The sequence below is a fragment of the Phaenicophaeus curvirostris genome, chromosome 2, assembly GCF_032191515.1.
Source record: "Phaenicophaeus curvirostris isolate KB17595 chromosome 2, BPBGC_Pcur_1.0, whole genome shotgun sequence".
NCBI classification, from domain to species: Eukaryota; Metazoa; Chordata; class Aves; order Cuculiformes; family Cuculidae; genus Phaenicophaeus; species Phaenicophaeus curvirostris.
In genome coordinates, this window is record NC_091393.1 from 117,569,588 (window position 1) to 117,581,919 (window position 12,332).

Genomic DNA, 12,332 nt, shown 5'->3' on the forward strand with positions numbered 1-12,332 from the left:
GTAAGCAAAGACACTGTTCTGCCACCAGGACTGCTCCAAACTGCCTGGGAATGCCCTTGCTCCGGGCAGCTGTTGCCCTGGGTGGGCAATGCCTGTCCCTGGCAGCTTTCCCCTGGTATAAAACCAGCCTGGCTGCCAAGTCTGCACGGCTCAGAAGCCCAGGAGGTTCATCTGCACTCACAAACTCCGTGCCGGTAGCGTTCTGTGCATCCCTGGCATCCACCCCTCTCACTGCTGCTCTCCGAGCTGCTGGAGTCCATCTCTCCCTTGCAAGCAGGGCTGTATTTTTAGGAAATATCTATATACCTATTATTTTTTTTTCCTCTGGTCTTTTGAGAACATCATTTTCAGCCATGCAGCGCTCAGGTTGACAGCCCGCTCCAAATTCACATCTAAAATCTCTCGCTGCTTTAACCCAGAAGTGGATTTGCTGCCAAATCTCTCACTTTTCCTCCTCTTCAACCGCTGTGGCAAACAGCAACGTGCAGAGAGAGACACCGGAACACTGGGAGCTGCGGAGCCAGGCGATACAGGGCTAGATGAATTAACAATTGATGAACAGGATAACAATTATTTAGCTTTTTAGCAATTAGTCAAAGAAAGGACTAACACTAAAGGGTAAACAGAATAGTAATAATTGAGCTGAAGCAACTGACACTTAAAGAATACACAGGATGACAGTTCATAGAATCATAGAATCATAGAATAACCAGGTTGGAAGAGACCCACCGGATCATCGAGTCCAACCGTTTCTATCAAACACTAAACCATGTCCCTCAGCACCTTGTCCACCCGTCCCTTAAACGCCTCCAGGGAAGGTGACTCAACCACCTCCCACAACATATTTTTACAAGCTTTTATGTAGGAAGGGGGTCTGTTGCTGGATGATTTCTGATAAGCAAGACAAGTTACCTGGAACTGTGATAAGAGCAGAAAACAACACTGACAAGAATGGCAAGGATCTGGAGAACAAGCGTGCAGATTGAAATTAAAGGAAGACAATCAGCTTTATCCCTGAGAATAAAGGAAGACACCGCACAGGCACAAAGAGGAAGAAAACTCTTCTCAAACTCATTATAATAAGAAGCAGGGAAAGGTTATGAATATGCATAGGTGTTTTTTTTGAATTTTATGAATATGTAACACTTTACTGTATAAAGCCAAGACAAGTTGCTATGATGGGCACACATGTTTTTTTGGACATTAGGAAAAAATATTTCATGGAAAGGGTCATTGGGCACTGGCAGAGGCTGCCCAGGGAGGTGGTTGAGTCACCTTCCCTGGAGGGGTTTAAGGAATGGGTGGATGAGGTGCTGAGGGACATGGTTTAGTGATTGATGGAATGGTTGGACTCGATGATCCGTTAGGTCTTTTCCAACCTGGTGATTCTATGATTCTATGATTTGGAGAAATAATTCTCTCGTGCATCTCAGCGCTGAATAAACATACCTGCTTTATAAATCCATAAGTCATAGAGTCTTTATTCCGCGTGTCAAGCCTGCGGGTTGGGCTCTGCTCTGGCTGCCCTGGGCTGCAGCCTGGGGACTCACCTGCCTGCACGCTTGAGTCGCATCCCACACCCATCAGCACCTGGACCTGCTCACACCAACATCCCCAGCACTGCAGAGGGTGGTGAGCAGCACTAAACACAGCAAATATCTTTCTTTCGTAGAATCATAGAATAGTTTGGGTTGGAAGGGGGCTTGAAGACCACCTAATTCCAACCCCACTGCCATGGGACACCTCCCACTGGATCAGGTTGCTCCAAGCCCCATCCCAACCTGGCCTTCAACACCTCCAGGGATGGGGCAGCCACAGTTTCTCTGGGAAACCTGGGCCAGGGCCTCATCACCCTCATGGTGAAGAAATTCCTCCTTATGTCTAGTCTAAATCTGGTTGGCTGGCCGGGCCCAGAGAGTGGTGGGAAATGGAGTTAACTCCAGCTGGAGGCCAGTGACAAGTGGGGTTCCCCAGGGCTCAGTGCTGGGTCCAGCCCTGTTCAATGTCTTTATCAATGACCTGGATGAAGGCATCGAGTGCACCCTTAGCAAGTTTGCGGATGACACTAAGCTGGGTGGAAGTATGGATCTGCTGGAGGGCAGGGAGGCTCCAAAGGGATCTGAACAGGCTGGACCGCTGGGCTGAGACCAACGTCATGAGGTTTAACAAGGTCAAATGCCGGGTCCTGCACTTGGGGCACAACAACCCTGAGCAGCTACAGACTAGGAGAAGTCTGGCTGGAAAGCTGCCTGGAGGAGAGGGACCTGGGGGTGTTTGTTGACAGCGACTGACCATGAGCCAGCAGTGGCCCAGGTGGCCAAGAAGGCCAATGGCATCTTGGCTTGGATCAGAAACGGCGTGACCAGCAGGTCCAGGGAGGTTCTTCTCCCTCTGGACTCGGCACTGGTGAGACCGCTCCTCGAATCCTGTGTTCAGTTCTGGGCCCCTCACCACAAGAAGGATGTTGAGGCTCTGGAGCGAGTCCAGAGAAGAGCAACGAAGCTGGTGAAAGGGCTGGAGAACAGGCCTTGTGAGGAGCAGCTGAGAGAGCTGGGGGTGTTTATCCTGGAGAAGAGGAGGCTGAGGGGAGACCTCATTGCTCTCTCCAACTGCCTGAAAGGAGGTTGTGGAGAGGAGGGAGCTGGGCTCTTCTCCCAAGTGACAGGGAACAGGACGAGAGGAAATGGCCTCAAGCTCCGCCAGGGGAGGTTCAGGCTGGACATCAGGAAAAAATATTTCACAGAAAGGGTCATTGGGCACTGGCAGAGGCTGCCCAGGGAGGGGGTTGAGTCACCTTCCCTGGAGGTGTTTAAGGGACGGGTGGATGAGGTGCTGAGGGACATGGTTTAGTGTTTGATGGGAATGGTTGGACTCGATGATCCGGTGGGTCTCTCTCAACCTGGTTATTCTGTGATTCTATGATCCTATGAAATGGAAAGAACGGGCCAGCACGGTGCTCTCGTCCTGTTTGGTGATGACTGAAGGTGTCTTCAGTCACAGGCGGGGAGCTGGGGTCGTTCCACCTGGAGAAGGGTAGGCACGAGGGAGAACTCGGAGCAGCCTCCAGGTCACGGATGAAGGCACCGAACGTTCTGCTCAGCCGGCCCCGCTCTGAGCTGTCGTGTCCCACCCGGAGGGTGCGACGCTGCCTTGCGGAGCCGCGCCGCCAGGGGGCGCTGCGCGCAAACAGGGGCGGGGCGGGGCCTGGCGGGAGGGGGCGTGTCTATGCAAATAGACTCTACGCCGCTGAGCGGCTCCGCACCGCTGGGGGCGTGGCCGGGGAGGGGCGTGGCCAAACGACTCACGCCGCTTCGAGGAGCCGAGGGGAGTAGAGGGAGTGGGAGGGGTTATGCAAATAAGAGACGCCCGCGGCACCACGGGACACAATCGCCCCAAATCACCGGCGGCCGCGGGCGGAACGAGAGCTGCGAGGGGAGCCGCGGGGCAGCACAACGTGGGGCAGTGGGGGAAGAGTGTGGAGAGCGGCGACGCGGGGGCGAGAGCGGGGTGTCCGTGTGTTCGAGGGGAGTGCGGCGCGGTGGGGTGCGGCGGGGCGGTAGAGCAACTCATACTTACCTGGCAGGGGAGACACCATGATCAAGCAGGTGGTTTTCCCAGGGCGAGGCTCATCCCTTGCACTCCGGGTGTGCTGACCCCTGCGATTTCCCCAAATGCGGGAAACTCGACTGCATAATTTGTGGTAGTGGGGGACTGCGTTCGCGCTCTCCCCTGGCTTGGAGGTTTAATAACAGATCCGTGTGCTGTAAGCGAGGCGTCGTGCGGCTCCTTGGAGGTCTCGAGCTCACTGTCCGAGGATGCTGTGTACAATAAGCGCCTGACGCGCGGAGGGAAAGAAGCGATACCGAGTGCGTTTTCCAAAGATCACAGAATCACTAAGTTCGAAAAGACCCCCAGGATCATCGAGTCCAACCATTCCCATCAATCACTAAACCATGTCCCTCAGCACCTCATCCACCCGTCCCTTAAACACCTCCAGGGAAGGTGACTCAACCCCCTCCCTGGGCAGCCTCTGCCAGTGCCCAATGACCCTTTCTGTGAAAAACTTTTTTCCTAATGTCCAGCCTGAACCTCCCCTGGCGGAGCTTGAGGCCATTCCCTCTTGTCCTGTCCCCTGTCACTTGGGAGAAGAGCCCAGCTCCCTCCTCTCCACAACCTCCTTTCAGGCAGTTGGAGAGAGCAATGAGGTCTCCCCTCAGCCTCCTCTTCTCCAGGATAAACACCCCCAGCTCTCTCAGCCGTTCCTCATAAGGCCTGTTCTCCAGCCCTTTCACCAGCTTCGTTGCTCTTCTCTGGACTCGCTCCAGAGCCTCAACATCCTTCTTGTGGTGAGGGGCCCAGAACTGAACACAGGATTCGAGGAGCGGTCTCACCAGTGCCGAGTCCAGAGGGAGAAGAACCTCCCTGGACCTGCTGGTCACGCCGTTTCTGATCCAAGCCAAGATGCCATTGGCCTTCTTGGCCACCTGGGTCACTGCTGGCTCACGTTCAGCCATCAGATCTTTCCAAGGTCTAATTTTAATGCTATGAAACTTTGCAACAATCAAAACTCTTGCTAATTTGGAGCTGGCTCCGGCTCCCTGCTCGGCCTTGGATTAAAGCCAGATGGAAACTCCAGACAGAGCCGTTGCAGGAGAGACGCCTGCTCCGCACAGGTCAGAGTTCACACAATCTTCATCAAAGGAAGAACCATGTCTGGGAAACACCGTGTTAAGAACACGCTCTCAGAGGGACGTTCTGTCTGACTTTCAGAAGCCGGAGCTGCTTACAGGAAACTTCACTGCACTTGAGCTCAAATCAAAGTATTCCACTTTGAAATATTCCACCTCTTGTGTCGGGGTCCCGGGTGAGGGCCGGCCCGCAGCCCCCTCCCTGTCCCCGTGTGCCCGCCGGGCCCCTTCCCGGGGCTCGGTGGAGCCGGGACCGGGGCGGGGGGCTCGTGGGGCCGGGGCGGCGCTAGGACCCGGCGGAGCGACCCAGAGAGCGGGGGGCGGGACCTGGAGGGAGGGGGCGGGGCCACGCGGATCGCGCCGCTGCTGAGAGAGGCGCTCCCATCGCGTGTGGGCGTGGCCTCTCGGGAAAGGGGCGGGGTTATGCAAATCAGAGACGCCCGCGGCACCACGGGACACAACCGCCCCGAATCACCGGCGGCCGCGGGCGGAAACGGGCCCTGCGGGGGCGACGCGGGGCGACATAACATGGGGCGGGAGGGGAGGAACGGGAACGGCGGCAGCGCGGGGGCGGCGCGGGTGTCCGTGTGTTCGAGGGGAGTGCGGCGCGGTGGGGTGCGGCGGGGCGGTAGAGCAACTCATACTTACCTGGCAGGGGAGACACCATGATCAAGCAGGTGGTTTTCCCAGAGCGAGGCTCATCCCTTGCACTCCGGGTGTGCTGACCCCTGCGATTTCCCCAAATGCGGGAAACTCGACTGCATAATTTGTGGTAGTGGGGGACTGCGTTCGCGCTCTCCCCTGGCTCTCAAGGTCTAATGGCAGATATTGTAGTGGGAGTGACTGCTGCAGGAACTGCTAGAACTCTCCGCGCAGAGGTCTGGCGCCCTCGGTCATCGGGTGGCTGAAACGATGAGCGTGAGAAGCGGGCGAGAGAAAGAAGCGATGTGGGTTATGTTTTACGGAGATCACAGAATCACTAGGTTGGAGAAGACCCACGGGATCACCGAGCCCAACCATTCCTATCAAACACTAAACCATGTCCTTCAGAACCTCATCTACCTGTCTTTTAAACACCTCCAGGGAAGGTGACTCAACCCCCTCCCTGGGCAGCCTCTGCCAGTGCCCAATGACCCTTTCCATGAAATATCTTTTCCTAATGTTCAGCCTAAACCTCCCCTGGCACAGCTTAAGGCCATTCCCTCTCGTCCTGTCCCCTGTCACTTGGGAGAAGAGCCCAGCTCCCTCCTCTCCACAACCTCCTTTCAGGTAGTTGTAGAGAGCAATGAGGTCTCCCCTCAGCCTCCTCTTCTCCAGGCTGAACACCCCCAGCTCTCTCAGCTGCTCCTCACAAGGCCTGTTCTCCAGCCCCTTCACCAGCTTTGTTGCTCTTCTCTGGACTCGCTCCAGAGCCTCAACATCCTTCTTGTGGTGAGGGGCCCAGAACTGAGCACAGGATTCGAGGAGCGGTCTCACCAGTGCCGAGTCCAGAGGGAGGATAACCTCCCTGGCCCTGCTGGTCATGCCGTTTCTGATCCAAGCCTGCAGAGGAATAAGGGACAACACACAACCAATATGATCAAGCGAAGCTGTTTTAATCAAAGTTCGCAACACATTTACACCTCATTTAGCTGAAACAAGCTATTGTGTAACAAGATGACTCGACAATTCTCCTTTAACAACAAGCAATCATTAGTTACCCACACTATTATACTTCCCCATGGAAAACAGCTCTGTGAGCATTCTGGTCTCCAAATTGATAGACTACAGAGTAACAAATCAAGGACTACGGAGGAAAGTTACCCGTGAGAAAGGAGAGGAGCACAAGGCAGAGCAACTCCCTAATGTTACAAAGAGAAACCTTAAGGACAGCGTGTCCTCTACAGTAGCTGCTTCTTCTGCAAAGTTAGCTTTAATTCTGGTGCAAAAGCTGGGTCGTGCACGTCTAAATATCCGTGTCCATTTTGGTCTAAAAACTCCTCAACACAAGCCAAGATACCACTGGCCTTCTGGCCACCTGGGCTTCAGCTGGCTCACGTTCAGTCGCTGTCAGCCAACTCCCCCTGGTCCTTCTCCTCTGGGCAGCTTTCTAGACAGACCGAAATGAACAGAGATCCAGAAGATGTGGGATGTGCAGTTTCTCACTCAGGGCATGTGCTGGGAGGAGAGATGCCCCCACTGCAGCGCCGTGAGTGAAGGGCACCCGCTTCGTAACATGTGCAAGCGCCACCGTGTCTGGATGGTAGAAACACTGAATGTGGCGAGTGTGGGGCCTTTCGGAGGAATCACAGGATCACAGAACGGTTTGGGTTGGAAGGGACATTAAAGCCCATCCAGTTCCAACCCCCCTGCCATGGGCAGGGACACCTCCCACTGCATCAGGTTGCTCCAAGCCCCATCCAACCTGGCCTTGAACACCTTCAGGGATGGGGCAGCCACCACTTCTCTGGGCAACCTGGGCCAGGGCCTCCCCACCCTCATAGTGAAGAAATTCCTCTTTATGTCTGGTCTAAACCTGCCCCCCTCCAGTTTGTACCCATTGCCCCTCATCCTATCATTACAAGCTTCTGTAAACAGTCCCTCCCCAGCTTTCCTGGAGCCCCCTTCAGTCCTGGGAGGCTGCTCTAAGGTCTCTTTGGAGCCTTCTCTTCTCCAAGCTGGACAATCCCAACTCTCTTAGCCTGGCCGCGTACAGGAGGTGCTCCAGCCCTCGGATCATCTTTGTAGCCTCCTCCGGATGCAAGTGCCCATCGTCGGCTCATGTCGAGCTTCTCCCGCGTGAGCACCCCAGGTCCTTCTCCTCAGGGCCGCTGTCAGTCACGCCATCCCCCACCCCGCATGGAACCCGGGGATTGCTCGGACCCAGGCGTGGGGCCGACGAGAGGCATCAGCGCGGGGTGAGGGAGGGAACCTCTAGGGGGCGCTGGCGGGGCTGAGAATAGAGAAGCCGCGAACCCTGGGGTGGGCGTGGTCTCGTGTGAAAAGGGGCGGGGTTATGCAAATAAGACACGCCCGCGGCACCACGGGACACAAACGCCCCGAATCACCGGCGGCCGCGGGCGGGAACGGGCGCTGCGGGGGCGACGCGGGGCGGCACAACGTGGGGGGTGAGGGAAGAGCGGGGACAGCGGCGGCGCGGGGACAGCGCGGAGCGTCCGTGTGTTCGAGGGCAGTGCGGCGCGGTGGGGTGCGGCGGGGCGGCGGATCGACTCATACTTACCTGGCAGGGGAGACACCATGATCAAGCAGGTGGTTTTCCCAGGGCGAGGCTCATCCCTTGCACTCCGGGTGTGCTGACCCCTGCGATTTCCCCAAATGCGGGAAACTCGACTGCATAATTTGTGGTAGTGGGGGACTGCGTTCGCGCTCTCCCCTGACTTTGAGGTTTAATAATAGAGCTGGAGATAACAATGAGCGGAGGCGGGGAGGTACTTATGCTACCCACACTGGGGCCCAGCGCTCTAGGCATCCCGGGATACGCACAGACACTCATTCTGTCAGTTATTAACCCCCAGTCCCCCCCGAGTTTGGAAGTCCAAGAGCCCTGGCTCCTGCCGAGCCCCCGCGGGCATCCACCCCGTCCCCGTCCCCGCGATCCAGAGCCCTCCTCAGCTTCCCTGCCTCCCCTTCCAGCGCTCGAGGCTGCCTCGAGCAGCCCTTCTCCAGGCACAAGCACCCCGGCTCTCCCGGCCCGGCCTCACACCAGAGCGGCTCCAGCGCTTGCGTCATCCGTGCGCCTTCCAGGCAAGCGATGAGACGAGAGGACCCAAGTGCCGATAGGACATTCTGCAGCGCGGGCCCTCCGGATAGGAGAGACGTCTCCAGAGACAGATGCGAACACCACAACCACACCCCTCCTCTTTTCTTTCTTTCAACTGTAAAGCCAGGGGAGAGCGCGAACGCAGTCCCCCACTACCACAAATTATGCAGTCGAGTTTCCCGCATTTGGGGAAATCGCAGGGGTCAGCACACCCGGAGTGCAAGGGATGAGCCTCGCCCTGGGAAAACCACCTGCTTGATCATGGTGTCTCCCCTGCCAGGTAAGTATGAGTTGATCCGCCGCCCCGACGCACCCCACCGCCCCGCACTCCCCTCGAACACACGGACACACCTCGCCTACCCCGCGCCGCCGCTGCTCCTGCTCTTCCCCACTGCCCCATGTTGTGCCGCCCCGCGGTGCCCCCGCAGCGCCCGTTCCCGCCCGCGGCCGCCGGTGATTCGGGGCGGTTGTGTCCCGTGGTGCCGCGGGCGTCTCTGATTTGCATAACCCCACCCCATTTCCCGAGAGGCCACGCCCACACGCGATGGGAGCGCCTCTCTCAGCAGCGGCGCGATCCGATGGCCCCGCCCCCTCCCTCCGGGCCCCGCCCCCCGCGCTCTGGGTCGCTCCGCCGGGTCCTAGCGCCGCCCCGGCCCCACGAGCCCCCCGCCCCGGTCCCGGCTCCACCGAGCCCCGGGAAGGGGCCCGGCGGGCACACGGGGACAGGGAGGGGGCTGCGGGCCGGCCCTCACCCGGGACCCCGACACAACAGGTGGAATATTTCAAAGTGGAATACTTTGATTTGAGCTCAAGTGCAGTGAAGTTTCCTGTAAGCAGCTCCGGCTTCTGAAAGTCAGACAGAACGTCCCTCTGAGAGCGTGTTCTTAACACGGTGTTTCCCAGACATGGTTCTTCCTTTGATAAAGATTGTGTGAACTCTGACCTGTGCGGAGCAGGCGTCTCTCCTGCAACTGCTCTGTCTGGAGTTTCCATCTGGCTTTAATCCAAGGCCGAGCAGGGAGCCGGAGCCAGCTCCAAATTAGCAAGAGTTTTGATTGTTGCAAAGTTTCATAGCATTAAAATTAGACCTTGGAAAGATCTGATGGCTGAACGTGAGCCAGCAGTGACCCAGGTGGCCAAGAAGGCCAATGGCATCTTGGCTTGGATCAGAAACGGCGTGACCAGCAGGTCCAGGGAGGTTCTTCTCCCTCTGGACTCGGCACTGGTGAGACCGCTCCTCGAATCCTGTGTTCAGTTCTGGGCCCCTCACCACAAGAAGGATGTTGAGGCTCTGGAGCGAGTCCAGAGAAGAGCAACGAAGCTGGTGAGGGGGCTGGAGAACAGGCCTGATGAGGAACGGCTGAGAGAGCTGGGGGTGTTTATCCTGGAGAAGAGGAGGCTGAGGGGAGACCTCATTGCTCTCTCCAACTGCCTGAAAGGAGGTTGTGGAGAGGAGGGAGCTGGGCTCTTCTCCCAAGTGACAGGGGACAGGACAAGAGGGAATGGCCTCAAGCTCCGCCAGGGGAGGTTCAGGCTGGACATTAGGAAAAAAGTTTTTCACAGAAAGGGTCATTGGGCACTGGCAGAGGCTGCCCAGGGAGGGGGTTGAGTCACCTTCCCTGGAGGTGTTTAAGGGACGGGTGGATGAGGTGCTGAGGGACATGGTTTAGTGATTGATGGGAATGGTTGGACTCGATGATCCTGGGGGTCTTTTCGAACTTAGTGATTCTGTGATCTTTGGAAAACGCACTCGGTATCGCTTCTTTCCCTCCGCGCGTCAGGCGCTTATTGTACACAGCATCCTCGGACAGTGAGCTCGAGACCTCCAAGGAGCCGCACGACGCCTCGCTTACAGCACACGGATCTGTTATTAAACCGCCAAGCCAGGGGAGAGCGCGAACGCAGTCCCCCACTACCACAAATTATGCAGTCGAGTTTCCCGCATTTGGGGAAATCGCAGGGGTCAGCACACCCGGAGTGCAAGGGATAAGCCTCGCCCTGGGAAAACCACCTGCTTGATCATGGTGTCTCCCCTGCCAGGTAAGTATGAGTTGCTCTACCGCCCCGCCGCACCCCACCGCGCCGCACTCCCCTCGAACACACGGACACCCGCGCTGCCCCCTCGCCGCCATCGCCCCCGTTCTTTCCCTCCCGGCTCACGTTGTGCCGCCCCGCGTCGCCCCCGCAGCGCCCGTTCCCGCCCGCGGCCGCCGGTGATTCGGGGCGGTTGTGTCCCGTGGTGCCGCGGGCGTCTCTTATTTGCATAGCCCCGCCCTTTCCCGAGAGACCACGCCCCCTCCGCTCTCGCAGCCGCTTTGGCGATAGCGCCTCTATTTTCATGGGCCCCGCCCCTTCCCCGTTTGGCCCCGCGGCCCTTTCCCCAGGTCCATTCCCCTTCTCTGGACACACTCCAGCCCCTCAAGGTCTTTTTTTGGAGTGAGGGGCCCAAACCTGAACCCAGGATTCGATAATGAGGTCCTTTGGCTCTGGAGCAGGGTGCTGGGGTGGAAGGAGCCTCTCCCTCAAATCCACGCCTTGTTTCCAAAGCACAAGGCCGGGTGTCTGTCCTCACCGCGGCCTCCAGCTTCCTCGCAGGGGGACATGGAGCAGCGGGTGCTCAGCTCTTCTCTCTGGTGACCGGCCCAAGAGTCCACAGGACCTGAGGAAAAGTCAGGAAGATGCACCTGGGGAGGGTTAGGTTGGTTTTTAGGAAGTGGTTCTTCCCCCAGAGGGTGTTGGAGCACTGGAACAGCTCCCCAGCTTGGTCACAGCACCAAACCTGATAATATTCCAGAAGCATTAGACTCACGGTGAGTCTAAGGGTGAATGTTGCGGTTGTCCTGTGCAGGGACGGGAGCTGGATTTGATGATCCCTCTGAGTCTTTTCCTGGTTAGGTTATCCTGAGTTTCTGTGAGGTCTGCTGGGTTTTTTTTCCCCTCGCTTCTCCCTTAGAGGGCACCAACAGCTCGTAAAATGCGCTCTGTGGTCACGCAGAAGGCTTGGAGATTTAGATTGGATGTGAGGAACGGTTTCTTTTCAGAAAGAGGTGAAGCCCTGTCAGAGGCTGCCCAGGGTAGTGGTGGAGTCCCCATCCCTGGAGGGGTTCAAAAACCGTGTGGCTGTGGCACTTGGGGACATGGTTTAGTGGGCACAGTGGGGTTGGGCTGATGGTTGGACTGGATGATCTTAGAGGGCTTTTCCAACCTCACTGATTCTGTGATTCCATGAAGGTGAGTAATGGGACCTTCAGTCCTTTGGGCTGGTCTCCAAGCTGACTGCTTGCATGGACACCAAATCTGCCTCTCTGTATCTCCACTCATGTTTCATTCCCCCCTGGTGCTGTGGCATCGAGGTGGCTGCACTTTACTCCATGCAGGCAATGGATGCACAGACAATGCAAGGGGCAACCAGTTCCCCTGCCTCACTTTCCCATATTGCTTCCCCTGCTGAGACAAGCACTCTCCCGCAGCTCTGAGGAAGGAGAGACCAGCTCCTCCGTGCTGCAGGTGAAGGTTAAGGTGTTCTTCTACCCAGGTTGGATGGGGCTTTGAGCAACCTGACTTCAAAGCCCATCCAGTTCCAACTCCCTGCCATGGGCAGGGACACCTCCCACTGCATCAGGTTGCTCCAAGCCCCATCCAACCTGGCCTTGAACCCCTCCAGGGATGGGGCAGCCACCACTTCTCTGGGCAACCTGGGCCAGGGCCTCCCCACCCTCATGGGAAAACATTTCTTCCTCAGATTTCATCTCCTCTTGCAGCTGAAAACCATTCCCCTCATCCTATCCCTGCAGTCCCCAGTCAAAAGCCCCTCCTCAGCTTTCCTGGAGACCCTTTCAGCACTGGAATCTGCTCTAAGGTCTCCCTGCAACCTTCTGTTCTCC

The 12,332-nt window shown here is 57.3% G+C and overlaps 5 non-coding genes across 5 annotated transcripts; 3 read left to right on the forward strand and 2 right to left on the reverse strand.

Annotated features, from left to right (window-relative positions):
- The first annotated feature begins 3,568 nt into the window (after window positions 1–3,568).
- On the forward strand, window positions 3,569–3,732 carry LOC138718430 (U1 spliceosomal RNA). Its single transcript, XR_011337069.1, has one exon. It is a non-coding gene; the product is annotated as a U1 spliceosomal RNA (small nuclear RNA).
- Window positions 3,733–5,328: 1,596 nt separating this feature from the next.
- LOC138718434 (U1 spliceosomal RNA) lies at window positions 5,329–5,492 on the forward strand. The gene has a single exon (XR_011337073.1). It is a non-coding gene; the product is annotated as a U1 spliceosomal RNA (small nuclear RNA).
- A 2,408-nt stretch (window positions 5,493–7,900) lies between these two features.
- Window positions 7,901–8,064, forward strand: LOC138718431 (U1 spliceosomal RNA). Its single transcript, XR_011337070.1, has one exon. It is a non-coding gene; the product is annotated as a U1 spliceosomal RNA (small nuclear RNA).
- Window positions 8,065–8,572: 508 nt separating this feature from the next.
- LOC138718432 (U1 spliceosomal RNA) lies at window positions 8,573–8,736 on the reverse strand. The gene has a single exon (XR_011337071.1). It is a non-coding gene; the product is annotated as a U1 spliceosomal RNA (small nuclear RNA).
- A 1,596-nt stretch (window positions 8,737–10,332) lies between these two features.
- Window positions 10,333–10,496, reverse strand: LOC138718433 (U1 spliceosomal RNA). Its single transcript, XR_011337072.1, has one exon. It is a non-coding gene; the product is annotated as a U1 spliceosomal RNA (small nuclear RNA).
- Between the last annotated feature and the right edge of the window lie 1,836 nt (window positions 10,497–12,332).